Below are 26,926 nucleotides of genomic sequence, written 5' to 3'. Positions count from 1 at the left end.
TTGGTATTATCCTTCACTTTCTCCTGTCATGAAGCTTGATCTCTCTGATGGTATGAAAACATGCAAAATTGTAAAACTTTTTCTTGCTCCCTAATCTTTAATTTTCTAAGCAGCCTTATAAATAAAGCCCCTTAATATGTAGATTTATAGAGATATAGGCATATATACAATAATTAACACCTGCAAGGCCTTCCAAGTTCAGGTTCCATATTTGTAGACATGGAGTAACACGTAAAGGCAATCAAATATGTGTCTAGCCCTGCTTTTAACACGCTCAACTAAGGTACAAATCTTGAAGTGTGTGGAGGGATAAAGAAGATGAATGGGAATAAAGTTGTCTCATAAGCAGGGCCTTCTTGGTTATTGTAATAGCAAGTACCCCAGCATACCCCAGATGGCCTGCTAGCATAGGTTCTTTAATCTACTTCTAAAGGAAAGCAACTTTAAAGGGGTCAACAATCCTCTTTAATTACATTCACTGTTCAGGGGAAAAGTCAGCCCCCTGAATGTCAGAGAAAATATAAGCAGAGAAAATACAAGCAGCGAAATTAGACCAACAGACCAAGTCTCAGTCTTAACACTGCTCCAGCCCCTACTTCCAAGTCCTGAAGGGTGGCTAGGTGACAAAGCCAACAGGGTGGGTCCTTGGGGTTACAGCACTTTCCCCCACCCTCCATAGACAACTCCACCCTTCCCCTGGGTCCCAAACTATCCCAGGGGAACACAGCAGGAAAGCACACTCAGTGCCTTGCTACAAAGTTTTTATCTTGCCCCAGGGCTGTATTCTGAGCTCCAAAGTTCCTCCTCCTCCCTTAGGAACTGGCAGCTCCTGGTTTCTGCCTGAGTCCCAATGCAGGCAGCTCCCCATTCCTGTTCTTACCTCTCCAAGGTCTGTAGACAGGCAGCTCTCTGCTCCTGCTCCAGGGCTCCATTTCAGGCCCTCTTAGCTCTTGCCTGTGACCTGAATATAATATACTTCACAGTCTGGTGTGGGCCTACTCCACCTCCCACAGGCTTGTTTTCTTCCCACAGCTGCTGCTCCGACCTCTCTCCTCAGGAATCCTAGTAGGGTAGGGAGGGGGAAGAAGAGGTTATCTCCCAGGGGCCCTGTTCTGGGCACCCAAGAAACCACTGCCATCACTGCTACTTGCCTGGTTCCCCTCAGGCCACTGCTGCTCCTGGGGCTCCACAGAACCATAGTCACAATAACTGGGAAAAAATGGACAATTATCACAGTCCCCATACTTTCCTTTTAGCTTGCAGATTCTACCAACTATGCCATATATAGCAGCAAGCACCCTAACATATCCAGGATGGCCTGCTAGCACAGATTCTTAGATCTGCTTTGCTAGCAGAGATAGCTTTTTAAGGGGTTAACAATCTTCTTTAGTTACATTCACTAGTTCAGGGGAAGGGTCAGCACCCTCACCGTCAGAGAAAATACAAGCAGAGAAATTAGCATAAAGACTAACAGACAGGGAGGGCTCTGACTGTCTGAACCAAAGCAATATTGCAGTACACTTTACATACACCACTGGATCAAGAGAGCCTTTACATCTGAGAAGTCAGGGATCTGAACATATGTCTACTCAGAGTCTTGACCAGGGAATCACGAGGTCCTCGTAAGCAAGCCCCAAAGCAAAATACCAACACAGAGTATATATACACTTTTGGCTAATAGGCTCAGAGCCAGAAGGTATCACAACCCTCTGACAGTGTCTAATTAGCTTTAGTACCAAAAGGTGTGAAAGCCTTCCTACAAGGAAGCCTCCCCCTAAGCAAGCTCCTCCTTAGGCAAGTCCCTCTCTTAATGGGCTCCTGGTGAGGTCTATTAATGGGTGGGGAAGATGTTGTTATCCCATTAACATTACAGTTAAAAAACCAGGGAGACCAAGTGATTTGGTGTATTATTCTGCCCTTGAAGACTTTGGGCTTTGCATTGACATTAGGTGACAGATTGTCCCTTGAGGAAGTCTGGTACAAGCGAGAATCGAGGAGTCAGAAGTAGCCCTACCTCACCCTAATTAGGACTTGTATTTCTGAGTAAAAGGGAGACTAAGGACAGGTAAGTATGTGTTACTATTGTTTCCAAGTTTAGTGGGGTACAATACAAACTTCGGAGGTACAGGTCTGATTACTCCTCCACTCTGTTTCCCCTCTCCTGTCTTGGTAAAAACTAAGCATAGCAATTATGGCCTTACAATGGCCTAGGACCCATTTATGGAGGATCTATGGAAGGACATGGACAAGAGGGGCACAGAATAGGTAGGCAAGGATGGATTGACATTTACACTATTGGGTACAATACACATATAATTTAGGTCTCAGATCTGTAGAATTATTAAAATGTGAAATGAAATTTTGGTGCATTCAGTTCTCTGATTTTCAGCCAGTCAACCTCGGCTGTTTTCTTTTTTCACCTCTAATTGTATCCTACTAAATATTGTTGGAGGCAGTCATAAAAGTCATGAATTGGTCTACTAGAAAATTGTTATCCAATATCAACTGGACTTTCATTGTAGCAAAGTAATCTTTTTGGTTTACTCTGATTGACCATCTATCATAATACCCAGTGCTTCTGTTTTAAGTCTTGTCTTCTTACACCGCCTATGATATCCCCTCTCTTCACCCTCATCCCATCTTTCAAATTGCCTTACACTTTACTGAGAACATTTTGACCTTTTATCATGAGCTTCCTCTTCTGTTCCATTCTATATCTTGCATCCCCTTAACATCATCCATAATTTCTTATTCTGCATCCCAATCTTGGGCAAAAAGATAGTTCTTGTCAAGGTCAGCTTCTTGTGTCTTTGAATCCAGTCCTTCCTGTTTTTCCTGAGATATTGTTCCTTCCATCACTTCCTATCTCTCTTCTTTAGTCTTTCTATGTCTACTGGTTCCTTCTCTGTCATGTCCAAACGTGTTCAGGCCTCCCCTATTCTTAACAAAACCCTTTCACTTGACCCTGCCATCCCCTCAAGTCATAATCCCACAGCTCTCCTCCTTTTCATAGGCAAATTATTATAGATATTTTTTATTTTCATTGACTCCACTTCCTCAGCTTTCACTTCTCATCCCCTTGCAATCTGGCATCTGATTTTACCATTCAAACTGAAACTGTTCTCTTCAAGATTTCCAAGGCTCTAACTGCTGCAAATTATATATAATCATACGCAATATAATAATATATAATAATTACATGAATGACACAGAAATTGCTAAAAATGTAATTTCTAAATTCAATGGCCTTTTCATAGTCCTTACACTTTACCTATCTGCATTGTTTGACAATGTTGAAAACTCTCCACTTCCTGAATACTCTTTTCTCCTTAGGTTTTTGTGACAATGCTCTCTCCTGATTTCCTTCCTACATTTTTGATTGCTACTTCTCAGTTCTTTTTGCTGGATCATTACCATATCCCACTCTCAATATGTGGGTGTACCTAGGGCTCTGTCCTGGGATATCTGCTTTCTCCTTATTCTTTCCCTTCATCATCTCGTCAGTTCCCAAGTGTTCAATTATCCTCTTTATGCAGATGACTCCCCAATCTACATATATACATAGTTATCTTTCTCCTGAGCTCCAGTACTGCCTCACTGACTGATTGACATTTCTACATTGGTTTCCCATTGGCATTTCAAACTCAGCATGCCCAAAACAGAACTCATAATCTTCTGTTTTAAACCCTTCATTCTTCCTAACTTCCATATTTGTCGTGAAGCTCTTCCCATCATTCCGGACATCCAAGCTTTAAAACTCAGAATCATTTTACCATTCTCATTCTTTTACTGGCTGCTAATCTCTCCCCCACTCCCACTCTAATTTTCCCTCCCCACAGTTGGAAAATTGGTATTCCTAAAGCACAGATGAGTTTGACCATGTTATTTCCCTATTCAATATACTTTAGTGATCCCTTATTGTCCTAGCTTAAAATATATACTTCTCTGTTTAGCATTTACAGCCCTTCAGAATGTGACTCTAACCCATCTTTCTACACTGATTTCACACTGCTCCCCATGTACTCTACATTCTAGCTGAACTAGCTTACTTACTGTTTCCCATACACGATATTCTGTCTCCCACATTGCTGTTCTTGCATGGGCCGTCTCTCATAGCTAGAACACTTTCTCTTCTCCCCTCTACTTCCCTAGTTTTCTTTAAGGCTCAGCTTAAATATCTGCTACATGTGGCCTTTACTCATCCTGTCAATTGTCTTTATCCTTCCATCAAATACTTTGCATTTATTTTGTCTATATTTTGTATTTATTTACCTGTGTACTTGTTGCTTATCCCTAAGTCCAATGTTAATCCCTTGAGGGCAAGGCTTGTTTTATTTTTGCTTTTGTATCACCTCTGTCTAGCACAGAGGTGGGGAACCTGTGGTCTTCTAGGTCCTTGGGTAAGGCCTTTTGACCCAGTCCAAGTTTTACAGAACCAATCTTTTTATTAAGGGGATTTGTTCTGTGAAGTTTAGATTCAGTCTAAAGGCCACATTTGAGGACCTAGAGGACCATGTGTGGCCTCAAGGCTGCAGGTTCCCCACTCCTGGTCTAGTACATCATAGCTGTTTAATAAGTCCTTGTTAAACTAAACAGAATTGAACCTATTGTACACAGAAGTGGTTTCCCACTTAGTTCAGAATATGAAATCATATAACAGGTTAATACTTCACCCATCCATTTCTTGGGCATGAAATTTTAAAGGATTAATTTTCTGGATGTCTCACTTGTAGAAATTACAAATTCTTTTGTTAGTGAATGATGCAGATAATTGAGGTGAAGCTCAACAATTGAAAACATTAAGTTAGCATATTTTCCCTGAAGTATTTGCAAGCCAATTATCTTATTATTAGAACCTTATGTATTGGGGATTTTACTATGACAGATATATTCTCAAAGCCCTTCTTTTGTATTTTACCTAGTGGTATGCTTTTCTCTGCCCATTAGGGTTTGGGTTTTATATACCACAATCATGTGGCACATTATAATCCTCACAGCAGTCCTGTGAGTCAGTAGCAAAATTATTATCCCATTTTACAGGTGAGGGAAATGAATTTCAGAGAAGTGAAGTGAATTACCTGAGGTCGTAGTTCATAAATTTAAATTTCAAGAAATTAATTCAGACTCTTCACTGGAAGGTCAAATACTGAGGCTGAAGCTTAAATACTTTGGCCACATAATGAGAAGATGGAACTCAGTAGAAAAGACCCTATTGTTCGGAAAGATTGAAGGCAAAAGGCAGAGGGGACAGCAGAGGATGAAATGGATAGATAGTGCCATGGAAACAATGAATGTGAACTTGGACAGAATTTGGGAGATAGTGAAGGATAGAAGGGCTTGGTGTGCTACGGTCCTTGGGGTCAGGAAGAGTCAGAGACAACTGAATGATTAAACAACAACAAAATAGTTCACAAGTGGCAGTTAAGACTCAATCCCAGATCTTTTATTCATAAAGCCAAGACCTTTTTTTTTTTACCTTATTACTCATTAACCAAAAGTAGAGAGTTGTATGTGCAAATGCTTACAGATTTTAATGGAATCCATGTACTCTTCCTTCACTTAAAACTTTAAGTACACAGGTGCATAATCACTGTATCTTCATATTGTAATCTAGCCAAAATTTTTCACTTTAGAAGACAGTTCAGATTTTTTTTTCTGATAGACTGTGGGATAATCTATACTTTATGAATATACTTTGCCTAGAGAGGTAAGGAAGGGGTGGGTCACTTAATCAGTGCAAGGCACTGTACCAAATACTGGATATAAAGAAAAAGTGGGGATTAGAGGTAGGGTGTGAGGGAGAGCAAAAGTATCCCAGTGTCCTAGGAACTTTGTCTTTAATGCCTTGGCATCAAGGAAATTTTCACTTCCTGTGGGATGGACCAGTTATTATCTGTCAGTAAATCTAAATACGCCAAGGAAAAACATTGTGTTATTTGAACAACCCTGCTCACTTGTACCCAAAAGGCCTCATGGGGAGAAAATGCCTTTTAAAGAAGCTCATGCAAAACAAAAACAAAAACTCACTTACTTTTGAAATAGCTTACTTCTGAACTCTCTTTCTATAATAAGTGGTTTACTCACTTTAATCATTTGGAACATTTATCTCTCTCTTAAAATCACCTATCAATAAAAAGGCATTTATTAAGTAGTTGATATGTGCCAGGCATTTTGCTAAGCACTGGGGATACAAATATACATATATATAAATGATACAATATCTACTTGCAAGAAATTCACATTCTATTTGAGAAGACAAGCATTTAGGGAATAGGGATTGGACCTGTGATTACACTGGTGTAGGGAATTCTCAGATGAGAAAATTCCCTCAACCAGAGTAGATTAGCCCCTTATAGTCTTAGAGTATTGCCTGGGATGCTGAGGTTTAAATTATTTGCCCAAGGTCACATGGCCAGTGTATTTTAGGAGCAAAACTTGAACTCAGGTCTTTCTGGTTTTGAAACTAGTTTTCTATCCAATATTCCAAGCTACCTCTTCTATATAAATAGATACAGAATGAATGCAAAGAAAATAAATACAAAGTAGTTAAATAAAAGGTAGTTTGAGAGAGAAGGTGTAACCAGAATAGCCTTTGTTTTCTTTGAATGACTCAGCTTACCTCATTGAGCCTCTGGACACTGTGGCTTGCTCTTCCGGGGCAGGAGGCCCGGGGAGCATGCCGGGAAGCAGACAACTTCCTGTGTGATGAGTCATGGGGCTGGCTGAGGGGAGGTGTTAACCTCTACCCTAGGGGGAGGGGCCAACTCAAGAACCAATCAGCCCTGGTCATTCAGGCGGAGCTTGATGATGTCAAAAACCCTATAAGAGGGGAGAGGACAGCTTGAAGACTCTCTCTTCCTTTTCCGGTTGGAGCCAGCGACAGTTACAACGACAGTTACAGAGGCAGTTACGACAGTTACGTCAGTTACAGCCACAGCGACAGACACAGCTGAAGCAGGAGCTGCCAGTAGCAGAGCTAACCTACGGGAGAAAGCTGAACAAAGACTTCAGGCCATTACAGTGACAGTTACAGCGACAGTTGGAGCCAGAGGCAGTTACAGAGGCAGTTACGACAGTTACGTCAGTTTCAGCCACAGACACAGCTGAGGCAGGAGCTGCCAGTAGCAGAGCTGACCTACGGGAGGAAGCTGAACAAAGACTTCAGGCCAGTGGGTAATCTTATTACCATCGAGGGGGAAGCATGATTTTGCTTTACGCAATCATGCTTCTCTGTAGCCTCCTGGTTACTCTTGCAAGGCGTACTTATTGGGCCTGGAAGATTTTGATCAACATATCAAAATGGGGCTTCTGGTTCATGGGTTGGTTACTGTGGAGCCTAAATAAATGTTTTGATTCTTCTGCCTTCTACTTTGAGAGTTTCTTATATCCGGCGGTTCCGAACCTTTCAGACATGTTTATGATCCTCTTTGAGATTATAAACTCGGCCCTCCTGATACATTTGGCGTCACGAACAGGATCGCTAGGTATAAGATCTCTATTTAGAAGCAGAACAATTTCAGAGGAAGAGATGAATATCCCAGGATGGGAGGATCCATTTTATTCCTCCCTAGCAAAAGAATTGGCTAAAAAAGCTGGACCCTGTGAAAACTGGGAACCAAGGCTACGGAAAGGAGATCCTAGGGATTTGGAAAAGTGTTTACGAGAAGTTGGGATTCAGTCAGGGGCATCACTATCTAGGCAAAGCTGGATAGTGTTATCAGCCTACCGGCTAGTATACGAAAGATTGAGATTAAGTGAAAGACATGGGGGCACTCCTACCCCACAGGAAGAAGGGAAATCTCAGATAGCAGAAGACCAAACTGACTCAAATGAGAACTTTTCTATTAATGTGGCTAAGAGCAACAGGAGACCAAAAAAGCCCAGAGTGCATTTCAACCCAGCCCAGAAAGAGCCTGACTGCCTGCTTCGTCCTAGCCATGGTGGCAGAGGAAGAGAGTGGGGAGAGAATAAGACAATGTTAGGGGCTGAGGCACAAAACACTACTGGGGTTCAGGATGTGCCTCACATAGAGAATAGGAGATGGTTAAATGATCAGACAAGGGCTCGACCCATACAAAGGAGGAAGACAGAAACCCGAGGTGAAGATTCAGTTACAAGGGAAATTCAGGAAGATTTCTCACCGCAAGAGGTCACAGATATTTTGAGTAGATTCAGCCAAAGAATAGGAGAACCATTGATATCTTGGATGGTAAGACTCAGTGATCAAGGGGCCAGTGGAATATCAGTAGATGGGACAGACTGCATGAGATTCATAGGTATCAGCCATGATCCTCTAGTTCAACAAGCTTTTAGGGAACATCATCAGCAAGGAGATGGTGATAGCAGGACTACTCTGTTGGCATTAGCCGCTGTGGGATGCAATAAGAGATATGATACTGATTCTATGTGGCCCACTGAGCACAGACCCTGGTATTCACTTAGAGATTGTATCATGAGACTAAAGGAGGAGGTAATGAAGACTGCCATTATGATAGGAACTGCAGACAAATATTACAATGATCCAATGGGACTGCCTCATAGGAATTTAATAATTAGGACAGCTCCCCCTGCTTATAAACAACTAATTTTGAATTTATTACTTGGAGAAGTAGGGAGCCGTCTTACAACAGTGATAAATAAGATTTTACAGTTATATGACTTAGGTGACTGGGGAGGGGATAGATCTCCTCGAGAGAGAAGGGTGAATAACCAGCAAACTTGGCGCCAAAGGAGAGTAACAAGGAAAGAAATGTTTACTGCTTTATTGAGAGCAGGAGTAGGTTTTGAAATGATAGATGGAATTCCAACCAATGAATTATACAGAATGTATAGAGGACTTGATAACACGAGAAATAGGGAAATAAGAACTGCTCCTGCAAGCCTACAAGCCACTCAGACTGAAGGTGACCTTGTGTGATTAACGGATGAAAACTTGTACATTTGGGGAAAGGCTGGGAGGACAATCTTAGTCTATATCTAGGGTGGGATCCTCTTGGCTTCCTCATTATGTTCCTTTTGAAAAGAAACATTTCCCACCTGAGTTTGGCTCTGATGTTGGATCTTTGCATAACTGAAATCTCAACCAAACTTGAGATGATTTTATTTGAAGAATTATAGTCCATACTTGTCTATTCTTTTTGTCCTTTGTTTTGGCTAACCTTGTTGCTAGTTTTGTTTCCTTCAGGCTTAAGCACCCTGCACTTTCCGGTGACTGCCTAAGCATGTAGCATTCTTGCAATTCCTGCCAGCTCGTTAAAGAAATGACCTCTGGAATGGGACTTTTTGGGGGCAGGGCCATCTCTACATCCAATTTCAGCATGAAGAAGCTATGGAAAATGAGACCTTCACCCCTCACCCCAAGATTTTGAGCCCCAATCGTTCAAGGGGGGTGGAAATGATGATAGTGTTCTGTTTACTTATTTTGTGTTATCCTTGCTGTGTTGTTTTATTGTTATGATATTATTGATCCTATGTAATGGATACAAGGATTTAGGGGTGGACATTTGAATTATTAATAATTATTTTGGGGATGATTGATTGAAGAGATTATTTTGCTGGGATCTAGGGGTGGATCGCATTTGAATCGTTAACCAATGTTTAGGAATGTCACCAAATGATATGTTTTGCTTTATAATGAATGATATGTTTTAGTTTCCTTTGTAATTGGATCACAATGTATGTTCTAGGATACATGGCTGATTAGATTATGTATCCTATAACAAGGGGTGGAGTGTAACCAGAATAGCCTTTGTTTTCTTTGAATGACTCAGCTTACCTCATTGAGCCTCTGGACACTGTGGCTTGCTCTTCCGGGGCAGGAGGCCCGGGGAGCATGCCGGGAAGCAGACAACTTCCTGTGTGATGAGTCATGGGGCTGGCTGAGGGGAGGTGTTAACCTCTACCCTAGGGGGAGGGGCCAACTCAAGAACCAATCAGCCCTGGTCATTCAGGCGGAGCTTGATGATGTCAAAAACCCTATAAGAGGGGAGAGGACAGCTTGAAGACTCTCTCTTCCTTTTCCGGTTGGAGCCAGCGACAGTTACAACGACAGTTACAGAGGCAGTTACGACAGTTACGTCAGTTACAGCCACAGCGACAGACACAGCTGAAGCAGGAGCTGCCAGTAGCAGAGCTAACCTACGGGAGAAAGCTGAACAAAGACTTCAGGCCATTACAGTGACAGTTACAGCGACAGTTGGAGCCAGAGGCAGTTACAGAGGCAGTTACGACAGTTACGTCAGTTTCAGCCACAGACACAGCTGAGGCAGGAGCTGCCAGTAGCAGAGCTGACCTACGGGAGGAAGCTGAACAAAGACTTCAGGCCAGTGGGTAATCTTATTACCATCGAGGGGGAAGCATGATTTTGCTTTACGCAATCATGCTTCTCTGTAGCCTCCTGGTTACTCTTGCAAGGCGTACTTATTGGGCCTGGAAGATTTTGATCAACATATCAAAATGGGGCTTCTGGTTCATGGGTTGGTTACTGTGGAGCCTAAATAAATGTTTTGATTCTTCTGCCTTCTACTTTGAGAGTTTCTTATATCCGGCGGTTCCGAACCTTTCAGACATGTTTATGATCCTCTTTGAGATTATAAACTCGGCCCTCCTGATACATTTGGCGTCACGAACAGGATCGCTAGGTATAAGATCTCTATTTAGAAGCAGAACAATTTCAGAGGAAGAGATGAATATCCCAGGATGGGAGGATCCATTTTATTCCTCCCTAGCAAAAGAATTGGCTAAAAAAGCTGGACCCTGTGAAAACTGGGAACCAAGGCTACGGAAAGGAGATCCTAGGGATTTGGAAAAGTGTTTACGAGAAGTTGGGATTCAGTCAGGGGCATCACTATCTAGGCAAAGCTGGATAGTGTTATCAGCCTACCGGCTAGTATACGAAAGATTGAGATTAAGTGAAAGACATGGGGGCACTCCTACCCCACAGGAAGAAGGGAAATCTCAGATAGCAGAAGACCAAACTGACTCAAATGAGAACTTTTCTATTAATGTGGCTAAGAGCAACAGGAGACCAAAAAAGCCCAGAGTGCATTTCAACCCAGCCCAGAAAGAGCCTGACTGCCTGCTTCGTCCTAGCCATGGTGGCAGAGGAAGAGAGTGGGGAGAGAATAAGACAATGTTAGGGGCTGAGGCACAAAACACTACTGGGGTTCAGGATGTGCCTCACATAGAGAATAGGAGATGGTTAAATGATCAGACAAGGGCTCGACCCATACAAAGGAGGAAGACAGAAACCCGAGGTGAAGATTCAGTTACAAGGGAAATTCAGGAAGATTTCTCACCGCAAGAGGTCACAGATATTTTGAGTAGATTCAGCCAAAGAATAGGAGAACCATTGATATCTTGGATGGTAAGACTCAGTGATCAAGGGGCCAGTGGAATATCAGTAGATGGGACAGACTGCATGAGATTCATAGGTATCAGCCATGATCCTCTAGTTCAACAAGCTTTTAGGGAACATCATCAGCAAGGAGATGGTGATAGCAGGACTACTCTGTTGGCATTAGCCGCTGTGGGATGCAATAAGAGATATGATACTGATTCTATGTGGCCCACTGAGCACAGACCCTGGTATTCACTTAGAGATTGTATCATGAGACTAAAGGAGGAGGTAATGAAGACTGCCATTATGATAGGAACTGCAGACAAATATTACAATGATCCAATGGACTGCCTCATAGGAATTTAATAATTAGGACAGCTCCCCCTGCTTATAAACAACTAATTTTGAATTTATTACTTGGAGAAGTAGGGAGCCGTCTTACAACAGTGATAAATAAGATTTTACAGTTATATGACTTAGGTGACTGGGGAGGGGATAGATCTCCTCGAGAGAGAAGGGTGAATAACCAGCAAACTTGGCGCCAAAGGAGAGTAACAAGGAAAGAAATGTTTACTGCTTTATTGAGAGCAGGAGTAGGTTTTGAAATGATAGATGGAATTCCAACCAATGAATTATACAGAATGTATAGAGGACTTGATAACACGAGAAATAGGGAAATAAGAACTGCTCCTGCAAGCCTACAAGCCACTCAGACTGAAGGTGACCTTGTGTGATTAACGGATGAAAACTTGTACATTTGGGGAAAGGCTGGGAGGACAATCTTAGTCTATATCTAGGGTGGGATCCTCTTGGCTTCCTCATTATGTTCCTTTTGAAAAGAAACATTTCCCACCTGAGTTTGGCTCTGATGTTGGATCTTTGCATAACTGAAATCTCAACCAAACTTGAGATGATTTTATTTGAAGAATTATAGTCCATACTTGTCTATTCTTTTTGTCCTTTGTTTTGGCTAACCTTGTTGCTAGTTTTGTTTCCTTCAGGCTTAAGCACCCTGCACTTTCCGGTGACTGCCTAAGCATGTAGCATTCTTGCAATTCCTGCCAGCTCGTTAAAGAAATGACCTCTGGAATGGGACTTTTTGGGGGCAGGGCCATCTCTACATCCAATTTCAGCATGAAGAAGCTATGGAAAATGAGACCTTCACCCCTCACCCCAAGATTTTGAGCCCCAATCGTTCAAGGGGGGTGGAAATGATGATAGTGTTCTGTTTACTTATTTTGTGTTATCCTTGCTGTGTTGTTTTATTGTTATGATATTATTGATCCTATGTAATGGATACAAGGATTTAGGGGTGGACATTTGAATTATTAATAATTATTTTGGGGATGATTGATTGAAGAGATTATTTTGCTGGGATCTAGGGGTGGATCGCATTTGAATCGTTAACCAATGTTTAGGAATGTCACCAAATGATATGTTTTGCTTTATAATGAATGATATGTTTTAGTTTCCTTTGTAATTGGATCACAATGTATGTTCTAGGATACATGGCTGATTAGATTATGTATCCTATAACAAGGGGTGGAGTGTAACCAGAATAGCCTTTGTTTTCTTTGAATGACTCAGCTTACCTCATTGAGCCTCTGGACACTGTGGCTTGCTCTTCCGGGGCAGGAGGCCCGGGGAGCATGCCGGGAAGCAGACAACTTCCTGTGTGATGAGTCATGGGGCTGGCTGAGGGGAGGTGTTAACCTCTACCCTAGGGGGAGGGGCCAACTCAAGAACCAATCAGGCCCTGGTCATTCAGGCGGAGCTTGATGATGTCAAAAACCCTATAAGAGGGGAGAGGACAGCTTGAAGACTCTCTCTTCCTTTTCCGGTTGGAGCCAGCGACAGTTACAACGACAGTTACAGAGGCAGTTACGACAGTTACGTCAGTTACAGCCACAGCGACAGACACAGCTGAAGCAGGAGCTGCCAGTAGCAGAGCTAACCTACGGGAGAAAGCTGAACAAAGACTTCAGGCCATTACAGCGACAGTTACAGCGACAGTTGGAGCCAGAGGCAGTTACAGAGGCAGTTACGACAGTTACGTCAGTTTCAGCCACAGACACAGCTGAGGCAGGAGCTGCCAGTAGCAGAGCTGATCTACGGGAGGAAGCTGAACAAAGACTTCAGGCCAGTGGGTAATCTTATTACCATCGAGGGGGAAGCATGATTTTGCTTTACGCAATCATGCTTCTCTGTAGCCTCCTGGTTACTCTTGCAAGGCGTACTTATTGGGCCTGGAAGATTTTGATCAACATATCAAAATGGGGCTTCTGGTTCATGGGTTGGTTACTGTGGAGCCTAAATAAATGTTTTGATTCTTCTGCCTTCTACTTTGAGAGTTTCTTATATCCGGCGGTTCCGAACCTTTCAGACATGTTTATGATCCTCTTTGAGATTATAAACTCTGCCCTCCTGATACAGAAGGCAGTAACATTTAGTAGGAGAGGTTAAGGAAGGTTATATGTTAAAGGAGGTATTTGAGCTGTCTTTTTTTTTTTTTTTTTTAGCATTTTGATTAATTAATTTATTTTTAGTTTAAAACATTCAGTTCCACAAGCTTTTGAGTTCCAAATTTTCTCCGCCTCCCTCTCCTCCCCTCTTTCCCCCTCCCCAAGATGGCATGCAAACTGATATAGGCTCTACATATACATTCACATTAGATATATTTTCACATTAGTCATGCTGCAAAGAAGAATTAGAACCAATGGAATGAACTGTGAAAAAGAAGAAAGAAAACAAAACAAAAGATAGAGAGCAAATAGTATGCTTTGATCTGCTGTAATTCTTTCTCTAGATATGGATAGCATTTTCTACCATGAGTCTTTTGGACTTGTCTTAGAACCTTGCATTTATGAGAAGAGCCAAGTCTATCAAAGTTAGTCATCACACAATGGTTGTAACTGTGTACATGTTCTTCTGGTTCTACTCACTTCACTCGGCATCAGTTCATATAAGTCTTTCCAGGTTTTTCTGAAGTCTGTCTGCTCCTCATTTCTTATAGCACAATAGTATTCCATTACATTCATATACCACATCTTATTCAGCCATTCCACAATTGATGGGCAACCCCTCAGTTTCCAATTCTTGGCCACCACAAAAAGAGCTACTATAAATATTTTTGTATATTTGGGTCCTTTTCCCATTTGTATGATCTCTTTGGGTTACAGCCCTAGAAGTGGTATTTTGAGCTGTGTCTTGAGGGAAGAGAAGGTTTTTTTTTTCCTTTCAGGCAGAGAGAAAGAGGGAGTATATTCCAGGTATGGGTGAGGTTGTAGCTACTGCAAAGGCTCTGAGAAGAAGGATGGATTATTTTGGGTGAGAAACAGAACAAAGTCCTATTTGTTTGGATTGTAGAGTATAATGGGGGTTGGGGGTGGGGCATAGTAATGTCCAGTAAAGAAAGAGGGATAAATTGGTTCCAGGCTGTGAAGTGCTTTAAAAGGATCAAATAAAAATGCCTTTAATATCCATCTTTTTGATCGAGTAGGGAAGGGACATGGTTGTATGTGGACTTAACGAATGTTTACTCTGGCAGCAATATGAAAGATGGACTGGAATGGGGAGACCCTTGAGTTAAGGAGAACAGTTTGGAGGCTATCATAACAATCTAGGTGAGAAGTGATGAGGCGTGAACTGTGGTGAAAGATGTGAGTAGAGAGAAGGGGCTGGATGTGAGAGATGCAGAAGGAGAAATGACAAGATATGGAAGCTTATTGTGTGTGTTGGGTGAGTCACATAGAATGGGAGAGTGAGAAGGATAGTGCTGAAATTATAAACTTAGGAAACCAGAAAAATAGTGGTTCTTTTGACAGAAATAAGGAATATTGGCAATGGGAAGAGCTTTTGGAGGAAAGTTAATAGTTTGGTTTTGAACATATTGAGTTTAAGTTGTTTCTTTTCTTTCTTTCCATTTGTTTTTACAGTATCTAAGGGTACAAATATGACTCCAATATCAGAATTCATGGATCTTGATTGGAGAAGAACATTTGAAATGATGGTTCCACCATTTTGAATGGTGATTTTATTTCTAATCATGAACCCATGATTTAATTTATATTTTTAAAAGCAGGGTGGGGTAGGGATCCACCACTAAATTCTTTTACCCTGGGTTCTGGGAAGATATTCTACCATAGTGTAAGCTGCATTAGATCCTACCAAGTGGCTAAGACTTCAAGTACAGATTTAGTAACAGCTTGTATGCCTACTGTCTAGGGACCAGTGTAGCTAAATGTGGAGATTATCAGAATTTGGGCCTTCAGGAGATGAAATTTTGGCCATTCCGAATCATGATCTATCAAGGTGTAAAAGAATTGTGATTGGTCACTAGTCAGAGAGCAACTTGTGATCCTTAAAAGCACTGCACATTTTCCTAAGTATAATCCAAAACACTTTTGTCCTCCTTGTTCAAGTTTGGACCCCACCTCGTACTCAGTAAAAGGGTACCTGGATTGATGAAATCAGGTACCTTTTGAAGTGTTGAAGTAAGAGAGTAGAGTATAATGTATGTGGATTTACAATGACTTGGCTTTTATATCTATAAATCTCAACAGAATTCTAAAAAACTTAGGAAATGTGTTATATATGTGTATATACATACATACATACATACATATATATATATATATATATATATACATAAAATGCCTTTTACAAATATACATATTGAAGTACTATCTAAATGGACTGCCCACATACCTCCACTTTATAGTCTGAAAAATAGGAACTTTACATCCAAATAGTGTTTACTTGTGCGGATTGTTAGACCAGTCTCTTTTTGCTAATCATGGATCTCATTGAAAAGGTCCCATAATGTTCTGGGGCTTGATGTAATCAACACAATATCATCCACAAACTGGAGTGTCTAGAGCAGTGATGTCAAGCTCATATAGAAATGAGGGCCACTAATCAGTACATAAAAATCCCTGAAGTCCATATATTGACCTAGAAAACCACACATGAACATTGTTACGTTGTATTTTTATTTTCTCTGTCAAATATTTCCCAATTCCATTTTTAATCCGGTTCAAGCAACAGTCGGGAGTGTATTGGGATGCATTTGGCTCCTGGGCCATGTGTTTGATGCCTCTGTATTCGAGGGCACGACCGTCTCTTTAAAAAATGCCTTTTCCAGTTGTCATTTTTACAGACATTGTCTATGGCACTGCTCCACACATTTAATGAGCATGAGTTGGGGTCCAATGTTGAATTAGGTGGATGTGAGTGCAATGGATCATACTTAGGAAAATGTGCAATGCTTTTATTGATACCAAGCTGCTCTCCGAGCAAAGGTCCATCTTAAAAACTAAAACAGCACAAATGTTCTCCTTGTGATTGTTATGGCTGTGAATCTTAGAATACATTAATATCAAAAGATTCAAGATGTCAGGTGACCTAGAGACTCATGGTGATAGCAAAGGCTGTAGCAAATTTTTAGTGCAAGAAGACATTTGTCATTAAGGAAAAAAGTAATCAGAAATGGAAGTGGGCCAGCCATATGGCAAGAACAAGGAATAACAGATGGACCACTTGATTGCTCTACTGGCACCTAGGAACTGTTAAAAAAAGGAAAAAAAATTGAATCTCCCTTCCCAGTATCAAGGGGTCTAATGTGATTTTAGTATCATTAAGCTTATAGGTCTTGACGGAAGAGAATTGCTTAAATTCTGGTGAAGGCTTCTTGAAAAGATTTTATTTGCTAGACATTCATAGTCCATCACTTAACTCGTTGTTAATCTGTGCCTTAACTTATATTTTGAAAGTAGAGGAAAGAATCTACCATTGCAGCCTTATTCCAGTACCTCACCATGGAAGGAAGATGAGCCTGAGTTCTAGGAGGCTATAATAGCAGAGTACATGCTCTGGGGTCCTACCAAACTGGAAGGGCTTCAAATTCAAGATTATTGAATAGACCTTCCCTAGAGGATTTATGGTAGTCATTGTCAAGAGTCACGCAGAATGGGGAGGTATGGATGGTTGTAATCTATACTAATGGAGGGATTACCTTTGTGAATGTGATCAGAAAACCATTGAAATAATGGATAACCTTAATTACCATAATTTAAAATGATAGTTAAAATTATAATTCACCTGCATTTTGAGATGGTTGGCATTGCATGGCTTGTTACTATAGTGATAAGCTCCAGGAAAGAGTAGGGCATTCAAAATATGGGCTTAATAATTTGTTGCCCGCCTCAGTCTGTCTTGCTTGACAAAGCAGGAGTCCTACAAACTGCAAAGTGTGTGATTTTATCTCCAGAATCACCTTTTATCTGAGCTTTCTAAACATCAGTGCTTTCGCCTTCCCATGGGAGTGGGCGCATCCTTACAGACTTGACTTCTTGTCTGACAACATTAGTGAGCTGATTTTCAGGGGCTGACATAAAACAAGAACCACTGGTATTTTTAAATATCAAGGGCTAGGCCCCTGTCAGTGTTTCTACCCTCATAAGACACTGTGGTATTTGATGGAATTAGCTAATAACACATTATCCAAGAAAAGTAAGGTTTGAATGACTTAAAAGTTTCAGCTGCCACTCTCTGATAGCACACTCATGTTTTAGGTCCACTTCTGCTCCTTGGATTTTCATAATGACAAGTGTTTCCCTCCCTCCCTGCCTCTTGGCTTTCAAAGCTATAAAATGAGCAGGTTGAACTAGATAATTTCTTAGGTCCTATCTAGCTCTTACATTTTATGATTCTGTAAGTACATGTGGGTGTTGTAATTACAATTTCAGTAGTGGGGGGCATAATGAGGTTCATCACACTTTTACTGAAGAGAGAATTCATAGACTATACTATGTAATTAAAGGAATTGAATGGAGACTTTAAAAATGGTGATAATTAGTCTGTGTGAAGCAGTCTATCAATGTGGACAGCAGGGGCCTGATATTATAAAACAAGGACAAAGTTCATTTAAAGAAAAATGTGGTTCCTTTTCTTTGTACTGTGACAGTATACTCTGTGCCCTGGTGCTTCTACCTATGAAATAAAAATGCTAGTAATTGTTCTTTTCTTGAGAAATTTGAATGAAAACTTGGTATCTCAAACTCTATGTCTGATTCAATTCATCTTGAATCTCTTTTGTAACCATCTTTAAATCCTTAGGGGCATCTTTGAATCCTCATTCCTCTTAAAGTTCAGGTCATCCCTCACCCTACCCACCCACTCCCATTCAGTAGATTCTAGTGGCCCCTTATCACCTCTAGATTTTGATTTGACATCCTCTTTTTGGTGATCAAAGTTCTTCATAATCCAGTCCTTTTAAAACTTTCCAATATTTTTAACACCTTACTCTTCCACCCCATACTCTATGACCCAATGACATTGGCCTCCTTGCCATACCTCAAAGAAGGTCATCTCCTGACTCTGGACATTTTCACTGGCTGTCTGACATGTTTGGAATTCTCTCCCTCTTCATCTCCTGGATTCCGTGACTCCCTTTAAGTCCCAAATAAAACCCCACCTCTACAAAAAGCCTTTCCTGATGTCCTAGTCCATCTTAATGTTATTTCCATCCTTCCATCTATCCATCTACCCATCTATCCATCCATCCATTCATCCAGCCATTTATCTGTCTGTCCGTCTGTCTAACTCTCTCTCTCTCTCTGTCCATCTGTCTGTCTGTCCGTCCGTCCATCTGTCTGTCTCTCTGTCTGTCTGTCTCTGTCCGTCTGTCTGTCTCTTTCTCTGTCCCTCTCCCTCTCTCTCTCTCTCTCTCTCTCTCTCTCTCTCTCTCTCTCTCTCTCTCTCTCCCTCTCTCTCTCTCTCTGTATACATACACGCATACACACACAGTTGTTTGCGTGTTGTTTCCCCCACTAGACTTTGAGCTCCCTGAGGGTAAGGATTCTTTTGTTTGTCTTTTTATCAGGGTTCTCCCTGCTGTTCCACAATACTTTCCTACCACCTTAGTTTTTGCTTTCATTATCTCACTTCTGAATTATTCATTTAAAAAATAAATTGATATTGTTTTTCTATTACCTTAATTTCTAAATATATCCTTCCCTCTTTTCGCAGTGGAGAGCAAGTCTTTTTAGTAAGAAATAAAAAAGAGAGATAAAAAGCAGTTAATCAGAACTCACCAATACATCCAGCAAGTCTGACAGTATATGCAGTCTTGCATATCCATAGACCCCCCATCTTTGCAGAGAAAGGAGAGTGGTATACTTTCTCCTCTCATTCTCAGGGCCAGGCCTGGTCATTATAATTTCCGAGGATTTGGTTTCTTTTTTGTTATTCTATCCATTTTTTTATACTACCAAACTCCTTTTGCGTATTTATTTATTTTTGGAGGGAGAAGGCAGGGCATTTGGGGTTAAGTGACTTGCCCAAGGTCACACAGCTAGTAAATGTGTCAAGTGTCTGAGGCCGCATTTGACCTCAGGTCCTCCTGACTCCAGGGCCAGTACTCTACTCATTGCGCCACCTAACTGCCCTGGTTCTATCCATTTATGTTATTGTAGCTAATGAATGTATTGTTTTTACTGCTTCTTTGCATCAGCTTTTTCTGTGTTTCTTGTTATTCTATACTATGTTATGGAAATGCTTGTTTTATTTAATAAATTTTAAAAAATTAAAAATTTTAAAAAAGAATGAAGTGTTTATTCCTCATCCTTGCGTAAAAGGCCTTCCATATTGTTGCCTTAACCTGTCTTTCCAAATTTATTGCCCAGTGATCCCCTGCAAATAGACTACATAATTGCTTCTGTGCTTTTGCCTGTGGTACTTTTTGTACCTAAATCCTTCACAGGACTTTCATAGAATTTGAGTTAGAAGGGGCCTCAGTAAACTTCTAATCCAATATGTACCCAGAAAAGAATTTTCTTCACAACTCTCCAAGTCCCAGCCATGTTTCAAGGCCCAGTTCACCCATCACTTGTTTTCGCAGCTTCATGGTAATGTGGAATTTGAGGACCTGGGATCAAAATCTGGCTCTGCCTTTAACTTTGTGTGTCCTGGGGCAAGTCATTTGGCTTTTCTTGTTCATTTCTATATCTGTAAAAAGAGGAGTTTGGCTTAGATTAGTTCAAGTTCCTTTAAAATCTAAACCCTCTAATTTCCCCATGGAGACATGATCTCTGCCTACTTTGAACTGTGGGCATAACACCCTGTGTGTCTCTCTCTCATGACACAATCTAGTTTGTACTATAATTGTTGTGTACACAGGATCATAGATTTAGAGTTGGAAGAGACCTAAGAAGTTATGTAGTTTCCAGTCTCCTCATTTTATAGGTGAAAAAATTAGCACCACATAAATTAAGAAATTTGCCCAGGTAGAATGGGTTTTAAACGACAGATACTGTGTTCAAATCCAGATCTTCTTAATAGATTGTAGAGGTCTAGAGTGTGTTCCTTGAACAGTGACTTCTATGTAGTGCTTTAGAGATCAGAATTTGTTTAATTTAATCAAAATTAAATAGAGGAACATTCAGTAATGTAATCTGGGAAATCAGACTTGAGAAAAGCACTCTATATGTTTGTAAGAGACCGTTGAATGTCCAAAATACTTTTTCAGTAGATACTGGCAAGTGTTCAGCAACTTGCGTTCATTTAACAATGGCTCAAGATGGCTTTATCATATGTGTGAGGTGAATTGGAAAAAAAAAAAAACAAAGTATTTTTAGTCAATGGAATAACAGAATGGATATCTCTGTCTCTGGAGTTTTCTGAGTCTTTTATAAAATCTCTAAGGTAGCTAGGTAGTGCAGTGGCTAGAATGCCAGGCCTAGAGCCAAGAAGTCCTGTGTTTAAATTTGACCTCAGATACTTACTAGTTGTGTGAATTGGGCAAGTCACTTAGCTTCTGTTTGCCTCAGTTTCCCTATCTGTAAAATGGGATAATGATAGCACCTATCTCTCAGGGTTGTGAGGCTCAAATGAGATAATAATTGTAAGGCACTTAGCACAGTGCCTAAAACATAGGAAGTACTATATAAATGTCAGCTATTATATATAGTTCCTGAACTCCACCCCTACCCCTCACCTTGAGTTTTCCACTTTGGAGTGAGGCTTGGACAGATATAATATTTTTTTTTCAAACTTGCTACTGACAAAAACAGACCAACAATATTTGAGATTGAGAACTGTGTTTTAGTTAAATGTTTTATTAAAGATTTAGAAATAAACACTGATACAACTAAAATTGCTTAGCCACTATTTACATTTAATTAGTCAAGTCAAATACATGAGACAGCTCAACAATGTTCAGTCACTTACAGTTCCCATCACAATTCTTTGTCTTTTATATTTCACAATTAGTTAATATGTGCTCCATCCTTCTGGTCATGCTTTTTATGCTTTTCATTTGGTAAGATTCTTTCCAGATTTCTTTGTATTCCATATACTTGCTGGTCTTAATGGAATTATAATATTTCATTACATTAATGTACTGCTGTTTACTTAACTGTGCTCCATTGTTGGCCACTTAGGTTGTTTTATTTTTTGTAGTTACATAAAATGCTTCTACAAAAAATTTTTGAGCAGGTGACTTTTTTTGTTATTGACGATTCCTTCAGGGTGTATTATATTTTTGGTTTTAAGTGGAAATAGTGTATTTGGAGTGAGAGTTTCTAGGTTCAAATTCTAGGTCTACTATTTCCTACCTCTGTCATCTGGGCAAGTCATTTAACCTTGGGCCTCAGTTTCTTTTTCTGTGCAATGAGGAAGTTGGACCTTATGAGTTCTTTATGTCTCTTCCAATTTCAAATGTAGGATCCCATGGTGCCTTTTGTTATTCAACTGTAGTCATTTCCTGATATATACTCCATCCCCACTGAACCCTCCCTTGTAACAAAGAAAAATAGTTTTGTGAAAGTGGCTAGCACTGTAACCACAGCTGACTTGTTAACATAACATTCTGTACCAGTAGCCTGACAGCAAGAATGTTGTTTCGTTATTTCTTTTCTGGACTGAGATTAGTCATTGCAAGTAATTGGAGTTTGATTTTTTTTGTGAATATACTGGAATACTTTTTATTGTAGGTGGAATGGGATAGCTGGACACAGTTTAGATGATTCCAATTTTGTTGGCAACATCTAAAGCATCTTAGTCTGGAGCAAGTAGGACATGGGCCTTCTTCTCCCCATCAGGCTGGATCAGCGTGTTGACCTTGGCCACATCGATGTCATAGAGCTGCTTTATGGCCTGCTTCATCTGATGCTTGTTGGCTTTGACATCCACAATGAAGACTAGGGTGGTGTTGTCCTCTATCTTCTTCAATTCAGACTCAGTGGTCAAGGGGAACTTAATGATGGCATAGTGATCCAGCTTGTTTCTCTGGGGGGCACTTTTCCGAGGGTATTTGGGCTGCCTTCAGAGTCTTAGTGTCTTGGGTCACCGAAAGGTGGGGGATGTTTGGATCTTCTTCTTTTTGTGGTTGTGGACACACTTCAACACTGCCTTCTTGGCCTTCAAGGCCTTGGACTCAACCTCTGTCTTGTGGGGGACAATGGCTTCCTTCTTTGCCTTTGGCGCCATCTTGGGGGAAGGGTTGACTTTTTTTTTAAGTGTTGTTTTTGTTTCCATTATTACAGTCATTATTTATAGTGGTTAGATTGAGTATTTCTATAGCCCCTGCTCTATATAAATGCTAAAAGAGAGCTTCAGAATTAAGGCTGTTTAAAGCAAAATATGGTAAAGAATAAGCCCTAGTGCTCCCCTAAGGTCCTTTCTGGGCTTACCAAATCTAGTATGTTTAGGATATTATGTGTTGTGTTAATGTGTGTGTGTGTGTGTGTGTGTGCGTGCGCGCGCATGTGTGTGTCTAAGGTGGGACAGAGAGGAGAGAGCTGTCCCTGAGAGTCCATCTGACTTCCATAACCAGCTGATTCTCCCGTATAATTAAGTTTCTCCATAAAATAGTGGTTTTCTACAAAATAACCTCCCTAAGCATTCCTGATATCTACATGGCATATTACCTAAGGTTGTCTCACGTGCCATTGAAAAAGGTTAGCCAATAGAGCAATTGGGAATTTTGCAAAGAAGGTGACTAAGATATATATATCTATATCTATATCTATCTATCTATATATATATATATATCTACACACACACATATACATATACATGTACATAATACATACATATATATTTTATAAATCATAGAAAGGAAGATGTGTAGCAAAATTTTTTGAAATATAGATTGATTTTCATTTCTTGTTTGGTTTTAATCACAAGTTAAATTAGTTTGTATATTCATATCAATTGTTTGTTGGTATACGTATAGCTTGAAAAAAATCTCCCTTTTTTGTTGACCAATCTTTCAATTCTCTCCCCTTCTCCCTTTCTGCTTTAATTTTAGGAATATTCCCTTTCTCAACCTTCTCCTTTCAGCTTAAATATCTGGCACCATAAACTCTTACTCTGGGTCCTACATTTGTAGGTATCACTGAACTTGACTAAATGTACTCAAAGAAATTGAAATAATTATAGTTGACATCTGTATAACACTTTAATGTTTACAGAACACTTTACAGATATTATCTCCTTTGACTCTCACAAGAACCATTTGAGATAAGTGCTATTATTTACTTAGGGTGTCTTCTAAATGAGAGAAATAGATGGGCTAGTGCTCTGAATGAAAATCTCATGAGGTTCACCTGGGGATAGACAGTGTAATATAAAGAAAAAGGCTATTAACTAGAACGAGATTGGAAAGGTGTTCACAGGCAAATTAAATTCTTGTTTTTATCTTATAAAAGCATCACTTGAATTACTATCCACAAACATTAGCCCATCGTTATTTTCCCTGTATAATTCAATGGAGAAGATTTATTTTCATGGTAGGTAGGTGCCAACAAAGTGCCAAGATTGTTAAAACTGATTTCTTTGGAAATACTAGGTGTAGTTCTAGTTATCTTGTATGTGTGTGTGCGTGTGTGTGTGTGTGTGTGTGTGTGTATGTGTATGTGGCTACATCATGTTCTTGGGAGACCAATAAAGGATTTAAGGTCAAGAAACTGGGGTTTCAAATCAGAATATTGTTTAGCTAATTATTCATGACCTGGAACTGTTACAACCACATCAGTACTATATATCTAAAAAATATCGCTAGCCATTTGAATGGTATAGAGCTATGTTATGTTTGAATTTTCCAATTCATGCCTGTAAAGAGAAAAGAATAATAAATTTGGAGAGGTCAGTCTATGACATGTTTATTCCCAAGACTCAACTTCATACCTGCCTTCCCTCCCAGAAGATAAACTCAACTCTACTGAGATGCTGGATGCTAACCATTGTGAGTTTCCTCATTCTCCCTTCTCTTTTCCATTTTTATTATCAAGAATGGCTCTCTAGGAAGACAGTGGGAGAGTACAGTGAAAAATGTAGGTGTGGCAAAAGCTAATGATATTAATGAAATATATTTTTAAATGAAAAATTAAAAAAAAGAAGTTGAACTGGATGGCCTCTGAGGTTCCTTTTAGGACTAAATGGACTAAAATTATCTATGTTAGAACCTAGATATCAACCATCTTGCTGACAACCACAATTTTCTTAAGGAGCTTCATTTGCACTAATGTAGCTCAGTTTAGGTAGTTTTACTTATTCCATAGCTTCTTAAATAGACTATAAAGCAGGGGTTCTTAACCTGGGGTCCATGAGTTAGGTTTAAAAATATTGTGATGATTATGTTTCAATATGAATGTTTTACTTTGAAATCTAACATTTTATTTTATGCACTTAAAAAGTTTGTTCTGAGAAGGGGTCCATAGGCTTCATCAGACTGCTAAAAGGGCATCTATGACTCAAAAAAGGTTAAGAACCCCTGCTATAGAGGTATTTAGGGGAGATAGAGAGAGGTATTTTCTCTTACAGAACGACTACAATGAAGAGATCACTTGAGATCCTCTATCATGTAAACTAAGATACCTGACCCTTTTAATACTCATTATTGCTTCTGCATTAGGGCCTATGAGTCCCAGGGGAAAGGTGCCATGAAGAACTGGTGGTGAAGTTAGGCTTAGAATCATCAGGGTTAGGATGCCTTTAACATTTGTCACAGAAGGCAGCTTTTCCTCTTTGGTTGCCCACTGTTGGTGGGATTCTTGCATTTCAGTTGCTGTAAGCTTTGATCCCATAGTCCTTTGTTTCTTTAAATCAGGGATAATCCTAACCTTTTTTTTCATGGATGCTTTTAGCAGTGTGGTGAATCCTATGAATTCCTGCTCAGAATAATGTCTTTTTCAATGCCCAAAATAAAATACAAAGGATTACCAAGGAAAATGATTATATAGAAATAGTTATTAAAATATTAAAAGTTCTGAGTTCACAAACTCTTTGAAATCTATCCAGAGTGGTCTGTGGAGCCCTACACTGATTAGAATGCTTCTATACACATTTCCATTTCTCAGTGGGCTTTCTCTGAGCTCCTGCCTAAAAATCTGGGTGATCAGGAGGTGTTTACACATATATAGTCCATCTATTCAATGGTGCTTTGGAAGGAGTTTTTCTAATTTCTTTCTTTTTGACATGATCTTCGAGTGTCCAACAGCTCATTATAGAGAATCTACTGTTTCACTCTCTCAAGTCCAATCAGATGTCCAGTTAGCTGTCACTCACTACCTGTTAATTATCAGTCTAGTGCTTACTAGGAACTTCCTCATTCCATCCACTTCTGACTTCATTGCTCCCTTGACCATTAATTAGTCTCTGCAGCAGTCTTGCCTACACAGTGCTAACTTACAGGGATTCTCCTTGCTCACTGGGATGTATTGATGAATTATCTGATTCTCTCTAGTGACAAATTACTTCTCTAGCCTCTGCTACTATTCCAACACTATGTCATGAGAGTCTTCTGATTTCAGAATGCCTAGCAGATTGAATGCTGGTCCTTGGAGACCGTTCGTTAGTCTCTGTTTCTTGACTTGAATCACCTGCCAATGCTGCGATATGCTCTATCCACTATTAGTGTGTCCTATCCCAGCTTTGAATGGTTCCTGATCAGATGGACCTAGTAGCTCTCCTGGAAAGATTCATAACATGGCACAGTTAAGTCGTTATATTGGTCTGTATCTAGCATGCTCTCCTGCAGATGTCATCTTTTTATTATATATGGGTTTCATAGAACATTCAGATAATTTCTCCCTTTGCAGAAGAGTCTTGGATTTAATTTCCATCATTTCTTTTTCATTGGGGAGTTTAGTTACTAGTTTCCATGTATTCTCTCCAATTTTTATCTCTCTAGGCATGCTAGATTGTGTTACTGATTTAGGAAACTTACAAGCTACATCTTCCTATATCCTTTTAACATTCAATAATGATTTCCCATGCATTCTCTCCCAAGTAATTCACAGTGCCATCCAGAGTTTTCCTGATATTTTAGTCCTTAGTGTTTATTTTTATTATCAAAAGTGCTTTATGGGCATTCAATTGAAATGCTTCAATAAATCAACAAGAATTTTTTTAAGTGTCTATTATGTGTCAGGCAGGTGCTAGACATAGGGGATACAAATATGAGAATGAAATAATCTGTACTTTAAAAGTTAATAAATACGCATATAAAGTAATTAAATACATTTTAGTTCAAATAATACTCACAATGGACACAACAATGCCTCAGATATGGATACCTAAGTGGAC

General features: G+C 40.0%; 1 protein-coding gene and 1 pseudogene across 1 annotated transcript in view; one reads left to right on the top strand and one right to left on the bottom strand.

Annotated features, from left to right (window-relative positions):
- The window catches only part of OCA2 (OCA2 melanosomal transmembrane protein), a 625,581-nt gene that overhangs the window by 311,616 nt on the left and 287,039 nt on the right, over positions 1-26,926 (top strand). The window lies entirely within an intron of this gene.
- Positions 22,355-22,825, bottom strand: LOC118839781 (annotated as a pseudogene).

Source organism: Trichosurus vulpecula, chromosome 2 (assembly GCF_011100635.1).
Source record: "Trichosurus vulpecula isolate mTriVul1 chromosome 2, mTriVul1.pri, whole genome shotgun sequence".
In the NCBI taxonomy this organism is placed as follows: Eukaryota; Metazoa; Chordata; class Mammalia; order Diprotodontia; family Phalangeridae; genus Trichosurus; species Trichosurus vulpecula.
This window is presented reverse-complemented; position numbering and strand designations above follow the sequence as displayed.